The sequence below is a fragment of the Triticum aestivum genome, chromosome 4A, assembly GCF_018294505.1.
Source record: "Triticum aestivum cultivar Chinese Spring chromosome 4A, IWGSC CS RefSeq v2.1, whole genome shotgun sequence".
Classification (NCBI taxonomy): Eukaryota; Viridiplantae; Streptophyta; class Magnoliopsida; order Poales; family Poaceae; genus Triticum; species Triticum aestivum.
In genome coordinates, this window is record NC_057803.1 from 742,674,167 (window position 1) to 742,692,090 (window position 17,924).

Below are 17,924 nucleotides of genomic sequence, written 5' to 3' on the forward strand. Positions count from 1 at the left end.
ACAACTGAAATATTACCAATTCTATTTAAAACTAGTGATTTCCGCGGAGAGATAGGATTAATTGTAGGTAAATTCTGTATAAATCAAAACTAGTATTTCTAATGTAAAAATATTCCGTACATGCATTGTTTATGAACAAAAGTATACATGTACATCGGACCATAGTCGTTGCAACAACTAAATAAGGACATATCCCATCCTTCAGAAAGTAAACAAATTAAATAATTTCCAATTTAGCACAAATGCCTAGTAACATACATGTGGATTTTTTTTTCCTGATTTGTCACAATAGCACTTCGACTACCAAAGGATCGTGTTCCTTTTTTGTGGTTTCATTTTAACTAAAATGGAATAGACCGGATTTTTTTATACAAAGATAGCACTTCAAAATTGTGCTTGGAAATATTTAATGGAGATAAACTTGAAGATTTTTTGAAAGGAAGTTCTAGAAAGATTGCTCCAACTAAAATACATATTAGATATTTATTAATTCATAACTTTGCATTTTCTCAGTACATGTTTTTTTTTGCAACACATAGTTCTTGGAAAATTTGTGTTGTGCATCTGGTAAATTTAAAAAACTTTTTTCGCTAACTATTTTTCTTAATTTAATTACCAGGGCCTGAACTTTGATTATGCGCCGGGCCCCCAAATTCTCAAGTACGGCCCTGACTTTGGGGGAGATCAAATGGCCATAAGGCGGCCTGCGCTTTCGATAATAAAAAGTGTATTTGAGATGCACGGTGCTGTTGAACTCGATGCACCTTGTATGCATTTGAGTTGATACTTGATAGAAACCCTTACCGGCAACTATGATGAAGACTCTAAGTTGGTGTATGACCTTCTTGATCAGGTACAGACCGTTTCAATGTCCTTTTATAATTTACTAAAGTTAGCTGAAGATTTATTTGGTTTTGCTGAACATCCTAATTTGTGTTTGATGATTTTTCATGTGCTGGTTCTGTATATAAATTATATATTCAGTCAAGTTTAATTGTTGAATTGATAGCATGGCACCATTCAGCAACTCCGTCAGTCCTTTCTTGCATTATATACATCCCTAGTTGTTTCAACTTTGAAGTCTGGCCATCAAGTAACCTGCAGGGTGGTGATCTGACTTATTGCAGAGACATCCAGTAAGATACCTGGTCAGCTCTGTTGACTGTGGCCAGATCTAACCATCTAACCTCTCTTTGTCTCTATTTGTTTTTGGCGATTCCAACTATTTGCCCTATGCTGAATTTCCAAAGCGATTAATGTGTATGCAGATCAAGTGATTGCTCATGGCTGTATATGTCTCAATTCCAGGATATCATATCGACACGCTATGCATGCAGTGGTAGTAACTACTCTGTTTCCTGGCAGCACATCATTCTGACACTTCGCATCATTCTTTCGCTTTTGTCGGCCCAGATGAGGTATCATGTTCTCTCCCCCTGCTCCTGGTTTGTTCGCCAGATTAGCATCCATTTATGTGATAAATGACTCTGTAGGATCTACTCTCCCGACCTCTCTGTAACCTTACATTTTGGATGTATACAGCCAAAATGTCAAAAACTGTCACTGGTAGTATCGAACTTATATGCATTCGAGAATTCCTATGATAAAATAAATGACTTTGTTGCCAATGTGCAAACACAAAAATTGGCTGTTTCCAAACACGAAACATGGAGTAGTTTGCTATAGTATGGTCGCAAAGAAGAAATCTTCGAGCATTGATATACAAAACAGGGGTTTCTTCTTTGCTTCACTAAGACAATCAAACACCTACAAAATTGGAGTTCCTGGTAAAAAAAGGTTAACACAAACTCTACCATTGTGTGCATGCATTTGAAGGCAATCTACCTTCCTAAAACTCCAGCACTTTGGGCAAGAGACCTCCATACACCAACTGAACCATGGGACTGCTATTTAGTTATATATAGGGTACATAAATCTCAATCAAACACGTACTGTGGGATATATACATACCACAACCGAACACGAGATAAGTTCAAATAGATCAATAATGGAAATAACATTACAATAGAAGTACAAATTACAAGAATGAGTGATGGATTCAGCAGTACCACATACATATGCATTACAATATTCAATAATGGATGTAGTCTGTATATTTAGCCCTCAAGAAGGCGACGCAGACTTGATGAAACAACCCCCGCTTAATTATACAACATGTACCAGATGATTTGTTGGTCAACCGAAAGATAATGTGACATACTCCAATCTCGTCACTCGGTGATTATCTTTGGCCACTTGTTGGCATACTTTTCATCCAAGTACTTGGGGGTGTCCTTCAAATCTTGTACCAAGAACTTGGTTATTTCATCTGCTTGATTACCAACACTGAGATGCACCTCTTGGAGGCTCTTGAGAGTCTCAATGCCGTAAATCCCTTCAAAGGCTTCAAACCGCATATCAATCCTCTCCAGTGCTGGCATTACCTCTTTTCCTGTAACTGCAAAGCTCAGCCTTGGCACCATAGTTGCAAAGAAGCGAAGAAGCTTTAGAGTCTTGAATCCTCCAGGTGGAATAATGATCTCCCTATCGGTAAGTTGTTTATTTTCCTCAAGAATGTCCACTATGTCCCTATCATCCTTGGTTGCATTGAGTGTAAAGGTGAGCGTAAACAATTTGGGCAGGTCCTGGATGAGCTTGAAAGTATCAGTCTGAAGAACTGTCACAGAAAGGGTCAGCTTATAGAGGTTATTGAGTTCTTTGATCCACTGTGGGGGCCTTTCCATCTTGCCAGACAACTCTAGGCCGATGATGTATCTTGGTGGAGTGGTCATGGTGTCTAGTGAGTTAATAAAATTAGAGCTCTCATCATTGATTGCCATTGTCTGCAGACCGCAGCTACAGAGGTACTCAATGGAGGAGCGTAATTGTTTGAAGGTCTGACCACCCTCCCTTATATTGAGCTTGTAAATGGCAAGTTTTTTTAGCCCTGTCAGCTGATGAAGACTTGCTACAGCTGATGAGTCCTCATCGATCTCAATCCCTGACAAGATACGGAGTTCTTTCATCGGCTCCTTATTCTTCTAATGTGGCAACTTCAAAGCCTTCTTTGTGTTTTTGTTCCCTCCAAGCATGCTACGGAGCTGTTTGAGCTGACCAAAAGCTTTGGGCAGCACACCGACATTTGTCTCCCTTATGTCAAGAGTTTCTAGATACTGGAGCTTCTCGATCTTTGATGGGATCTCAGAAACCTCTGTTCGTCGGAGGCTCAAATACTTCAGCACTAGCATTTTACATATGTCATTCATATGCTTATTTGTCAAACCCTTCCAGCCCTCAAGATCTAGCACTTGGATTATTCCATTGTTGAACGAATGGAAAGGGAGCCGTCTGTTCTGGCTTCCAAACGCTGTCAGTGACCGCACTTGAGACAAGTTCATGCCTTTTGTGGAATTCCCATGCTTGGAACCACTGCTTTGCATGGAGAGTCGACGGACTTTGTTGCTAGGAGTTGGCATCAGCCAATGTCCACCAACAACAGTAATAAAATTCTCTTCACTTGACTTCGACGCGATATATTACAGGATCATGTCATGAACTTTAAAGGATTTTACCTTCCCGTTGCTGCTGTGATCCACAGGGCGTATTATCTTCCTGCTTACAAGCTGATTGAAGTATGATTCTGCCACTTCCTCTGCACTCAGCCCTTGCTTCTCAGCGACGAAACATTCTGATATCCATCGGCGGGTCAGACGCTTCTTACTAATTTTCAAGCCCTTGGGGAATATGCTCAGATACAATGAGCAGGTCTTGAGATCTGCTGGCAAATCATTATAGCAATAATCAAGTATCCTTGTGACCCCCTCCAATGTAAGGGGAGCCACCTGCTCCGGAAATAATGACTTGCAAACTTTACTCCAATGATCATTGTTTCTTGTTGGGTTGCAAGCCACAAGGCCAACCATGGTGACTATGGCCAAAGGCAGCCCCCCTCAATATTTCCATATCTCCTCATGGACCTCTTCTGTCTCCCTTTCTTTGCTTCTCTGTGGATCAGAAACACGGTCATCGAACGGACCTTTGGCATTGGCATCACTTGGGACATCGGCTGAATGCAGATGATCTGTTCCATCTCCTTCAGAGGACTCAACACCAACAGCTTGAGATCTTATATCCATTCTTTCGCTTTCTGGGCTGCTTGGGGATTCAGAAACACCCTAATGAAATAGACTTTTGGAGTCGGCATCACTTAGGGCATTAACTGTATGCAGATAATCAGTTCCATCTCTTTCTGAGCAAGCCGCACCAACAGCCTGAAATCTTGTAGTTACTATTACTCTATTATCCTTATTATTATCATGTGGAAACCAATTTCTAATGGTCTCCCATGTTTGTACAGATCATATATCATCAATCAAGAGGAGATACCTGCCAAAAAACAGGAAACAAAATACAAACATCCTTAGCTTATTTAAGTTCATACCACTGAGAAAAAAATATCTTCCGAACAGTCCAAGAGAGCCTTATACATATTCAGATTCAACACAAATTCGACTAGTTCGGCCCAACCTATGTCCAAATTGCCATATTTTTATGAATTGGATGGATATAATTTTATGATTTTGATTCTACTTTTTAGGTCCAATTTTAGTATGTTACCTGCTACGTTTTCTACAGAAATTTGTATTTATACTTGACTAGGTTCAGCTATAAAATTTGCTATGGGTAACAAGTTGAAGTTCAGTTATAAAATTTCCGCAATTATTCCTTGTGCAACCTTTTTTTTTGACGAAACTTCCTTGCGCAACTTTAACTATTAATATTTTGGTGTTTATTTATCAAGGCTCCACTAGTTAGATAAGGTTTCTATTTTCTGAAAAATATTCCTTTTCTCATTCACTATTGTACATATTTCAGAATGAAATGGCTGTGGTAAACACCACAATTTTATCGCAGCTTTACTACAATTTAGACACTTGATGCATATACACAGTCATTCCTAACTAACTACGAGTAATTTAGAAAAAACAAAAGAACTGATTTTGAGGTACCTCCTTCCAAGCAGGCGCCTTTTGAGTTCTTCAATAAGCTGGTCACGATTCATTGTTTCTATCTTATTCTGCATGCTGCCATCATTGCTTTGCGGCCTGTGACCCGAGAGCAGTGGCACAACTCGCTTAACTGAGCTTTTAATACCTGTCACTAGGCTCTTCTTCTCCACCTTCCCTGCGTTGCTGCCCTCCTGCACCTCCTCCTTTGTCTTGATTTGACTGTCTGCTGGCTTGATTTGCCCAAGAACATCCCTTAGGACTTCATCTTCATCAAAGTTCTGAGACACTGTGACTGATGCCCGACAGTCAAATTCATTCCTGAAATCTCAGTACAGTGCCATGGCAATGGTGTCTTTCGCACACCACCAAATCCAACCAATGACACAACAGCTCGATGAGAGCCTTTATCATGTTTGGCTAGCCAACCTCCGAGCTTCTTCATGTCCACCTTCACTCCCACGGGGTTCTCTGTGCGGATGAGCTGACGGCTCGCCACCAAATGCTCAGCAATGCCATACGTAACAGCATGGGTTGGCTCCGGAGCTTGTTCTTGGGTTTGGGTTGTTCACTCCATATCTGCTGCGCCTCTCAGCAATGTGCTGTGCTCGGACCTTGAGCTCGGCAATCTTGGAGGCAATGTCACGGCGAGGCCAGAACGTCCACATCCCGTAGACTATCGTCACGATGAAGGAGCATCTTGCATCGCCGAGAGAGTCCTGAGGGAGGCGATGAGCAAAGTCATCGATGCAGTCTTCCATGCCGTATGCCATGTCACGAATCTGCTTCAGCCAGTTCTTGAGTCGGCGATCGTGATCATCCAGGGCAGAGCCGAGGTCGCTAAGAAAGGCCTGCATGCTGGCGAGCTCGTCGTTGATGTACTGGATGTCGCCGCGGATCAGAGTGTACTCTTGGGCAAGGAGACCGCCCAACTTGCCTAGGAGAGATCTCATGGTGGCTTCTGAAGCACCCACTACAAACTCCATCTTCCTTATATGTGATCTTCACTGCTACAATCTGCCCCCCGTTGTTGTAACTTGCAAGTGCAAAGACAATGCTCCGCAGTTGTTGATCTATTAAAAGAATGGAAAAAAGGAAGATAAGGGTCAGCATGAATCATGCCAGAAAAATAATTAATCATAAAAAGGCTCGACAATCAAATCATGGAACAATTCTAGCGAATATCAATTTGCCCCCAATTAAAGAAACTATATGAACAAAAGTTTTACCGATGAATGTATTTTATGCATATAGAATTATCTAACCACAATATATATCAACACCACTAAGTTATCCCCAAAAATGATATGAAAACCAACAATGCCTGAAGATTGCATATAATGCTGAGGAAATTGTGGACGTTATGCACTTCATGGGATTTTCCAATTTGTACTTTTTATATGTCACAGTGCTAATTAATTGAGTGTAAAAGATGCTCACAATGATGGTAGGTTGTCAAGATTAACTGCCATGGCAAGTGGAAGACAACAGAAAACTGAGTTTGGGGCAGAGGAGGCACCTGCAAACAGGACAATAAGCTGCTGGTCGCTGAAGAGTGTTGAGCAGTCACTGGGCAGGGCAGCCACCGTCGAAGGCAGCGGCTGCACAGGCAGGTGGAAGCAGGTGCAGTGTACTCCTGTCAAACTCTATTTTCATGGTTGCTTCCTAAGCACCCACCATAATCTCCATCTTCTTGCGAGTGCAGCAAAGGATGAGTGGGCCACAGAAAGTTCAAATCAAGCATAAACAGAGCTAACTTCCATTGCCACCTCCTCAGCAGTTGTCAATCTATCTATAACACCGTAAAGGAGGGTCATCCATGGTGAGAAAATAATATAGGTAATGAAACACTAAATCGTCCCCAACCAAATAACCTACCTATGGAAAATATGGCAATTTGTAGTCAGGTGGAAATTTACTCACTGATAGACGACATGTGGAAATTAGTGAATACTCTGTTTTTTAGGCATCTAGTACACCCTGTAGTACGACTAGAAGATCCGGCTAATTAACCACAAGAATGAAACGAAAATCAACAAAATGTAGGTCTCGCATCTTTTGGCAGTTCTAGACATTACATAGTTTCCAGTTTTCTTGTCAACTTGGCAAGCAAACAAGAGGCTATGCTGCTGGTTGGTTCGATCTCTCTTCCTCTCTTCCCTCAAAAAGAAGTGAGAAACAAGAAGGGGGAGCATGAGAGGTTGGCACCTGCGATGCTGGCCACCGAATAGGCTTTAGCAGTCGGTGGCCGTCGTCGAAGGTGTCAGCGGCGGAGGGCCTGCGTGGTGGCTCCCGGCCGGGTAGAGGATTTAGCAGGCGGCTGGAGGGACACTGCGAGCAGCGCCAGCGTCTGTGTTAGATTGTTTCTTGGGTAGAGGGCGGGGAATCGAGGAGGGTGGTGGACACAAGTAAAGTTGGCAAGCTGGTGGGCTTTTGCTTTTGCTGCATGCATGATTGACGTCACATGACCGTGCATGCATCAACTTTGCTCATTTGAGAAGGGAAGCATCATTCCTGAAGTATGTCACACTCACTCACTCATTCACTCATTCCTGAAGTATGAATCATTCGAGGAAAGGTGTGGAAGGGGGACTTGACCAAAGGAACAATGTGCAACATTTTTCATTAGCGTCATTTCGTCATTTATCAGGCAAAACATTTTCTATGGATTATGGAAGACACTAAAGTATCTCACACATTACAAATTCATCATTACATATAACAAAGCAGAATGGCAAAGCTCGAAATGATAGTGTTCCACAATAACAAAGAAAAATAAAAGGGAAGGGTGATTCTTTTGGAAAAGCACCGAGTTGCTTTGCTGGTCTCCAAGGAATGCATCCACCAAGAGGCACAACTGGAGCACTGCTTTTTAAAAAGCAAAAGAGAGTGAGAGTAAAAACTTGTCCAATATAAAAAGGAAAAAAAGAAGATAAGCTTGGTGCAATACCTTTGAGATCGCTTGTCTTGTGGGAGTAGCCTTTCATTCATTAGAAAAATAAAAAGGAGCACAACGATCTTTTCCTCCCGCTTTGCCAAATCATCAAGACAAAGAACCGTTTTTCTATTTGTTGGAATCTGGGTTTGCTGCAACCCAGGAGAAGGCATAACTTAATCTCTTCTTTGCTATGATAACCAGCTGAAGTAACCAGTTGGAGGTTGATCTCCACATTCCACCGAGGTAGACACAGTTCGCAAGGACGGCTACCGGACCGGCGTCGGCTTCGACACACGCGCACACATATATGTTCTTTGGCGGCGGCGCTCCAGTGCATACAGCCTGCACGCCCTAGCTGAGCCATGGAGGGAGCTCCCGTGACAGCAGCCACGGGGGCCTTGGGGCCCGTCGTGGCCAAGCTGGGTGCTTTGCTGGGCAGCGAGTACAAGCTTCGGCGCCGGACTCAGAAGGACGTCAAGTTCATCAGTCCATGCACTCCACCCTTTGGGCAATATGGGGGAAGGAGACTCTTGATGCGCAATCCAAGGAGTTAAAGAAGGAAGCGCTGGATCTCGCTGATGATATGCACGACGCCATCGACGACTTCATCCACACCATGGAGCCCAGCCGCAGAAACAAGCACCTGAAGATACAGATCAAGATCCAAGCAAGCCCCTTCCAAGATTTCAGGACAAGAGTAGATGACGTGTCAGCCCGGTGCCGCAGCAAGTGGAAGATCAAGCCTGCTGAACGCGTCTGTAGCTTATATTCAACAAAAAAGGGCAGAATCCAGCACCCCCAGCAAACTGCCTCCTCATCGAGCTCCATTTGTCTGCAAGAATGCGTCAGAGATCATTGGTATGGGCAGATGGAGAGAGGACCTCATAACATACCTGGTAGGAGAAGGGAGCACAATGGCTCAGCAGCAGTTCAAAATGGCATCCATTGTTGGGATGGGCGGTGTGGGCAAAACAACCCTTGCCAGCCTTGTGTATGAGGAGATTGGAAATAAGTACCAGTCCCGGGCTTTTGTGTCCGTCACTCCAACCGCCAACATGAAGGAGGTTCTCACAAGTATTCTCCAACAAGTAGGAGCTGAACTACCTGCTGGCACCAAAGCAAGGACGGAGGAAGATACCATCCACACCATATCGAATTTCCTAGAGGACAAAAGGTGCGCACATTTATAGCTTCAATTTTAGCTAATATTTTTGTAATGTGCATCCTTAGTGTCCGGATTTCAAATTTGTGTTTAAGAACATGTGGTTTCAAAAACTAATTTGTCCAAGCTGTTTGAAAATTGAACTAAATTTAATAGAAACATTGTGGTTCCTGGGAAAAAAGTTGAATTCCATATGAACTAGGCCATGAACAATAGAAATTTGAGAAGAAAAAATTTCGGTGCCATTTATATTCCCTTCAAATTTTCACTCGTGGTAATTACCAATGTGATGTAAACATCTGAACTCTAGGCTCAAAATTAAGCTATTTTAACTGTTTACATGTTTTTTGTCCATTAGACGAATAACCAAATCACATTGTACAATCATGTATGATAGGTATAGAGTTCTAAACTCAAAATGTAAATGTTAACAAATATCTTTACAGAAGTTAGAATATTCAAGTTAATTTAATAACATAATTTAAAATATATTATATCTATTATTATATTTAAATAATAGGAAAATAACTGCTCAGATGAAGCAACAAAAAATAGGTTCAGATTTAGTACACACAAGCATTGGAAAATGTAATGCCAATTTAGAAGGAGAAAACTGGTCGGATACATAAGCAATCAAAATCCTTCAGGAGAAGGACACGATGAAGACATGCATGCATGGTCACTGTAGAATCTTTTTCTCTACATATTGTGTTAGAACATAGAGTTTTAAAGCAATAATAATAATAATAATAATACCATAATTATGATAGACTGCAATGCACGCGGAGCAAATTATAGTAATGGACATGAACATGAACCCAAAGACGAACAACTCGCCAGCATGACTACAAGCTAGCAGATAAGTACTTGAAAATGTGACTATACCAGTTACATCACACATTTAGGTGTGCAAATGCGGGCAACCCACCCAAAAGTGTCCTAAAAGTAAAGATATATTCTCTTGAAAAAAATACTAATTAAACATTTAGAGCATGTATATGACTTTTATTAGGTATATAAATATGTATACAACTATATTTTGTCCATTAAATTTGGAACAACAATTTAAAAACTCCATATGTCAACCATACATAGTCAAATTTTGAAATATATTCCATTAGCAGTTGCATTTTTATTATAAACTCAACTTAGGATTGCAATCAACACAGGTAATTAGAGCATGTGGAGGAACAATATTTTAGTACTAGAAAATGCAATTGCAATACGACCATTGAAGATTAGAGTTAAAGTAGAGAACACAATGAGTACAACCCATAAAATGTTTAAGTTGTTACTACTATATAATTCTTTGCAAAATTATTGGTGGAAAATAGACAACGGGGATGGGGAATGCAGGACAGAAAGCTTGATATTAATATGATAGTCAATGCTTTCGCAACAGTCTAATACACTCAACCGCTTGATATAGATATTATAGCTAGTGCTTTTGCAACGGTCTAATATACTCACCTAAAAGGTCTTCATCAAAATACCATCACATTTCTCAAAGTGAATTTTATTCCTACAATCTTTTTATATGTATAATTTGAACTATATATTAATGCTAATGTAATGAGGAATTAAAGAAAATAGCAGCTGTCATCGGGGCCAAATTACTTATAAATAAAGCGTTATACATAAACCAAGCTGTGTCAATGCGCGGGCCACGCATCTAGCTAGTCATTATTGAGACGGTAAAAAAAGAATGGTGGAGATTGACCGATCTAACGGTAGTATATTTTAACGGTAGATATTCATCAATCTGCTTTATTGAAACGATGGTAGATATACAAATGGGCTAACTATTAAACAAGCAACTGAATTATTTTTTGGGTTCAATCAAATCACTCTCCACCGTCCGATCAAGATCCAAAGGTCCAACAGCCTTCTTCGTCATCTAGCCTTCTGCCTCGCTTGTTTCTTCTTCCTCCGGCCTTCTATATAGTAAAACTAAAATAAAATCTAAAACACAGTTTTCTAACAATGAATGAATTAGTTGCCTTGGTAGTACCCTTCAAGAAGAAAGAAAAAAAAACTTAAACGAATCGTGCCGAAAATTTGCACACAATACGCATAGAAATTGAATTTTATAATAGGCAAGAATAACCATGTAATAGATCTTGCGAGGAACTTGTTTAGCGATAGATCTTCTTGTTTTTTAGACTACGTTCCCTATTTTTATTTCTCATACCCTTGTAAATGACCTTGCGATTATTTGAGAAATAAAGTCTTGATGTTTCAAATATATATATATACAACGAAGCCCTGTCCGAATATGGATTTACTAATTAGCAGTCCTACACGTCGTACTAACGGTTGACTATGGCGGAAAGAATACTTGAGCTAGTTTTTTTAGAACTATATACTTGAGCTAGCTATACGTACTTTCTTTTCTCTAACCACAAATGATGGCGGGATCCCATGGGTAGGCCCAAAATAGAGAACAACTTTGCATGCCCAACGTGATCCAAGTCCATTCTGAAAAGCCTAGTCCGCTGGAGGCACTCCGGAGGAGACCTCCTATTTAGCACTGTACACGCCAGCGAACGACGGAGCACGGACCCCCCGTTCCCTCATGGGCCGGCCCTTGTGTGAGGCGGGAAAGCGGAAGCATCCTTTTTGTTGCTTTTTTTTAAATTGTTTTCCATTATAAGACTAATTCAGGATTTCAAAGAAGTTACAACCTGTGAAACGTTCGTGAATCCGAAAATTGTTCATGATTGAAAAATATGTTCGTGAAATGATAAATGTTCACGGAATTAAAAAAAACTTACACCGGATTCAAAAACATTTATGGAATTCAAAAAATGTTCATGATTTCAAAGGAATGCACATTTTTTGAACATCAATGAACAAATTTGGCATCTGATGAACATTTCCTTAATTCGATAGCAAAAATTTATGCAAAATTTAAATTTGATGAACATTTTTTGGAAAAATGATGAATAAATTTTTAATTCAGTGATCAAATTTGGAATGTGATGAATTTTTTTTTGAAAACAAAGAACAAAAAAAGAATCTGTTGAACAACTTTTTAGTTAGATGAACAAATTTTGAATTTTCATGAACATTTTTTAATCTTATGAACAATAAATTGAATTTGATGAACATGTTTTGATTCTTGAACATTTTTTTACATGGTTGAACATTTTTGGAATTCGATGAACAAAAAAAGTGTTAACAAATTTGAAAATAAAAAATGCCAAAATAGTCAAAAAGTGAAGTAGAAAATAGAAAAGGAAATGAAAAAAAACAAAAGAAAATATAAGAAAAGAAAGAAAAATGTGAAAACAAAAGAAGAACAAAAAAACCGGTGTAGAAAACATAAAAAATGGTGCTTGGCAGGTTCTAAAACCTTCCGAAAACCAATGGCAAAATAAACCGAAAAATGGGCCGGCACATACGCTGAACGGGGGAGCTCGGAGGGTGCGTGTTGTGTCGCTAGCTGGCGACCTACGCGTTGTATAGGATCCCGCCTCCAGGAGGCCCACTCGGCTGAAGTATCCCCTTCACACAGCGTAGGTTCGGCCTGACCGAGCTAGCCGTTTCTGGTTTTGAGAAGGTTCTAGCACCATCCCAAACCATTTTTTCTTTCGTTTTTACCTCTTTTTATTTTTCCTTTTTTTCCTTTCTCTTTTCATTTTCGTTTTCCATTTATTTTATTTTTCATTTTTTATTTTTTGGTTTCTCTTAAAAAATTCACAAACATTGTGTGAAATCTGGGAACAACTTTTTCAAACCGGTGAACATTTTTTGAAATTCAATTTTTTTCATTGAATTCAAATTTTTTGATAGAAAAGAAATCTTCATTAAATTCAAACGATGATGATGAATTTTTTATAAATGTTTGTCATCTTCAAAAATTTCCGTCAAATTATCTATAGATTCATGTATATCTTTATTCTCTTCCATAGCAGCAGACATTCTCCTAATGAATTCACTAACATAGGCATTAGAAGCATAGTTTTCACAACAATATTTAAGTATGGCAAAAATTTCAGATTTATAGAGAGTAATATCATACTTTTCAAACAAAGAAGCAACTTCATAAGCGCCCTTAAAAGCAAAAAATTCTTCCATTTGTTCGATATCATAGTAACTATAAACACCTTTAGAATAAGAAGATAAGATTTCATTATCATTAAACTCACATCGGTAGGGAAGATGTTTTTAGGGTTCTCCGAGCAACAAGTAAAATCATAAATTTCACATAGATTGCAAGCATAGCATAGCATACAATTTATTTGATGCCATCGGAGTCTCCCTTTCTGAGACAAACAGTGACGAACAAAAGGAGCATGCTCATCTAAAGATTTTTCCATCAACTAAACTAGCGAGGGTTTCAGCACGAGCACAAATGGATCGAAGATGATCCAAGTAGAAAACTTTAAGTGGATCAATAGTTATCTTTATTTTTCTTGTTTCTTTTATGTTTTTGAGTCATGACATGACGACAAAAAGCAAGCAAACAAGCAAAATGGCAAACTGAAAATATTTTTGTATTTTTGTAAAAACTTTTTAGAAGTGGGGGAGATGACAACGAGAGGCAAATGACAAATAATGTAAATGCAAGTAGATGAAGGTTTATGCATAGGTACTTGATAGTTGTTGATGATGTCTCCCTGATAACGGCGCTAGAAATTCTTCCTGCTACTTGTGAGCTGTGTCGCGATTTTCTCAAAAAGGAGATGATGATGCAGTACAATAGAGGTAAGTATTTCCCTCAGTTGTGAAACCAAGGTAATCGATCTAGTAGGAGAAACAAGCAATGACTAGCAAACAACACCTGCACACAAACAACAAATACTTGCAAACCAACACAAACAAGGTGTTGTCAATCCCTTGATGGTTATGAGCAAGATTAAATTGTATAGTTTTTTTGATAGATAGATCGGACAAAAATACAAAATAAAATAAATACAAGAAAATTGCAGCGATGTATTTTAAGTTTTAATAGATGATAAAAGTTAGACCCGGGGGCCATAGTTTTCACTAGAGGCTTCTCCCATAAAAATACCATACGGTGGGTAAACAAATTACTGTTGGGCAATTGATAGAAAAGCAAATAATTATGACGATATTCAAGGCAATGATCATGTATATAGGCATCACGTCCGAGATAAGTAGACTGAAATGATTTTGCATCTACTACCATTACTCGACACATCGGACGCTATCCAGCATGCATCTAGTGTATTAAGTTCATGGAAGAACGGAGTAACGCCTTAAGCAAGATGACATGATGTAAACAAGATAAACTCATGTATGAAACAAATCCCATCTTTTTACCCTTAATAGTAACGATACATGCATATCATGTCCCTTTCTGTCACTGGGATTGAGCACCGGAAGATCGAACCCATCACAAAGCACCTCTTCACATGGTAAGATAAATCAATCTAATTAGCCAAACCAAGCCAATAAATCAGAGAAAAAAATATGAGGCTATAAAAATCATGCATAATAGAGTTCGGAGAAAACTCAAATAATATTCATTGATAGATCTGATCATAAATTCACAATTCATTGGATCCCGACAACACACCGCAAAAAGTCATTACATTGAATAGATCTCCAAAAACATTGAGGAGAACATTGTATTGAAGATCTAATAGAGAGAAGAAGTCATCTAGCTACTAACTATGAACCCGTAGGTCTGTGGTAAACTACTCATGTGTCATCGGAGGGCCAACAAGGATGACGAAGAGCCCCCTCCGTGATCGGATCCCGCCTCCGACACAGTGCCGAAAAAGGCCTCCAGATGGGATCTCGTGGTTCTAGAACTTGCGGTGGCGGAAAAAGTATTTCCTGTACTCCCATGTTGGTTTCACGATTTTAGAGAATTTATAGAGGCAGAGTTAGGTCAAACGGAGCCACGTAGGCCCCACAACACACTAGGGCCCGCCTAACCCCTGGGCGCGCCCAGGTGTCTTGTGGGCCCATGGTAAATTGTCTGGTCTTCTCCCGAAGCATCTAGTGTCTTTTTTGTCTAAAAAAATCTCCAAAAAGTTTTGTGGCATTTGGACTTCGTTTGGTACTAATATTCTGTGAAACCAAAAACAAGCAAAAAAAACTGGCAGTGGGCACTTGGTTAATAGGTTAGTCCGAAAAAAGATATATAATTATTTGAAAGTGCATATAAAACATTCAAGATTGATAATATAATACCATGGAACAATGAAAAATTATAGATACGTTGGAGACGTATCATGTACCATTTTCGTGGAGGTACATGCAAGAATTGAGCGAGGCACATCTGAGGAGGGTCTTTGAAAGGCATGTCGAGAAGGTAGAACCTCTCCTCTTGCTAGTTTTCGTTTAGCTCTTTCGGGGTATTGCCGAAGTATGTAGACCCGGCTACCTTGCAGACCTCGACCCCGCCATAATCAAATAGCAAACCTCCTCGAACATGTGGAACTATGCTAAAGTATTTGCACCACAAATCGAAATATGGCTGGCATCTGAGGAAGGCTTCATATAAGTGATGTAACAAGCTATGTGTTGAGGATATAACTACTAAGTATAAACCGCCCAGGAGGGGCCGGTTCACGCTCAACCATACTGAAGTCCATGAAGATAAGAAGATGGCGCTTTACTGATAAAGCTTAGAGGCCCAAGCCCAGAGGCGGATTAGGGCCCATAGTTGTTTACTTGTATTGTAAGCTAGGGAAAGGCAGAGACCGAGCCGAACACTTGTATGAGTCGGCCTCGGAACTCTATAAACCGGCCGGGCGTCAACCTGTGTATATAAAGGGACGACCCGGCGGCGGTTCAGGAACGATAGACAACAACTCGAGACCCAGGCTAGCGTGTTTGCTCCCTGGTCATCGAAACCCCAATAATCCCATCCCAAACTAGACGTAGGCTTTTACCTTCATCGAAGGGGCCGAACTAGTTTAACTCTCGTGTCCCTTGTCCGGTTTAACCCCTTCAAGCTAACCTCATTGCGATGGCTCCACGACTAAGTCCTTCCGCTAGGACATCTGACGTGATATTTCCACGACAGTTGGCGCCCATCGTGGGGCTATCGCACGATGGTTTCGAGTTCTTGAAGGGCAGCTTTGAAGGACTCAAGGGGTACGTGGTCGGCCGGATGACCAAGAGTCGTCACAGCAAGCTCTACATCGACGACGCAGGCTGGGGCCCCGAGGCCGGCTCAATTGAGTACGGTACCGGGTCCCCTTTGGCGGAATTCACGTTTTCATAGGCAAGATCGGTGAACCGGGCCCTGAGCCAGACATCTCGACCGACCTCGTCGAGACGGCTCAGCATGCAAGTCCTGCCCGGGTTCGGCCTGCCGTGAAGCGTGCGTTCATGGGATTCATCCACGGAGCGGAATCTGAACCGGTATCCGATGGTGAGACGGCCTTCTACTCAGATGGTGAATCGTCCACTGGCAAAACCGAGTCTCTTTATCAAGTGCACGATGGCCGGTTCGAGGAATACTCCGATGGCGACAGTATTCCGGGTCCCCTTCAACCGCTAAACCGGGTCGCGATCTTCATGGCTGGTACGCAGCCCACCGTCCAATCTTCATCTACAGCAGCAATGGTCTCCGGATCGGTAGCCGCGGCAGGAGGCCCGGTGCGCCGGCTGGCTCAAGTTCTTGCCGGTTTACTGGACGATTGGACGGCACTATTGACCACAGCGGTAACTCCGAAGACTCGGGTTCAACACAATGCAGATGTTGTGAAGTTAAAGGATCAGATAGTTCAGGCCAAGGCGGACTTGGCGGCTGAGGAGGCCAGGATGGATGAAGAACGGGCTGCTTTAGATGCCCGATTACAGGAAATCCAAGCGCAGAATTACCGGCTTACGTTGGATCAGAACGCATCAAACAAAGTTATGAGAAGGAAGTATCTGTCTCGATTGCCACAAATTTATGAGGGTCTGAATCTCTTCAGCACACCAGGAGCTGGGCCTAGCAATCCAGCAGGGGTAAACCGGACCGAGGCACCGGGGGCGACGCTAGATCAGCCACGGGCGATGGACCCGCCTCGACGAACGGACAACCCGCCATAGTATGTCACAACACCGCCGGGTCACTTTTACAGTCCTTTGGATAACATGATTGCAGCAACGTCACGTTTGGCGGCTATTCCGATGGAGGGTGATTCCTTAGCAGCGATCGAGACTCGACGGGCCAGGGATCTTCTTCAAACCGCCGTTGTTCAGCAACAGGCTTATTCCTACAGCCGAGACAGAATACACTCAACCCCCAGTCCGAGCAAGAGTTATAGCAGGCACATGGACGAGCCGGCCGTGTCAAGCAGTGTGCGGCGTCGAGATGCGCCTCGAGGGGCTAATCCGGTGAACGGTGGTCGGAATGCTCAGGACGTGGTGGATAATGGCAGAGCATGAAGGGAGGCCGCTTTAGCGGCACAGTACGCGGGTCATCATCAACCCGCCCCGGTTCAGCCAACAGCATCAGTAGAGCGAGGGACAGGGCTTGCCTTCAGCTCTTGGGGAGTGTCGTGTCTCAATCCGGCTCTTCGTAATGTGCGGCTGCCCAAGGATTTCAAAGGGCCGCGCAAGGTGCCTAATTACACCGCTGATCAGCCCCCCGAGGCGTGGGTTGAAAGTTATGAGATGACAATGGAGATGCTGGATGTAGATGAAGCGGCATGTGCAAAATACTTCACCATGATGTTGGAAGGAACGACCGCACTTGGTTAAAAAGCGGGACTCCAAGAAGATAGCGTACGCGGTATTTATGGCATCTCGGAAGCTGCGACACTACTTTCAAGAGTGTTCGATAACAGTAGCCTCTGAAGTACCTCTTAACGATATTATAAACAACCGCGACGCGACGGGCCGG

General features: G+C 41.6%; 2 pseudogenes; one reads left to right on the forward strand and one right to left on the reverse strand.

The window, feature by feature from the left end:
- Nucleotides 1-17,924, forward strand: part of LOC123088516 (disease resistance protein PIK5-NP-like) — a 46,983-nt pseudogene that overhangs the window by 7,135 nt on the left and 21,924 nt on the right.
- LOC123088515 (disease resistance protein Pik-2-like) lies at nucleotides 1,936-7,556 on the reverse strand (annotated as a pseudogene).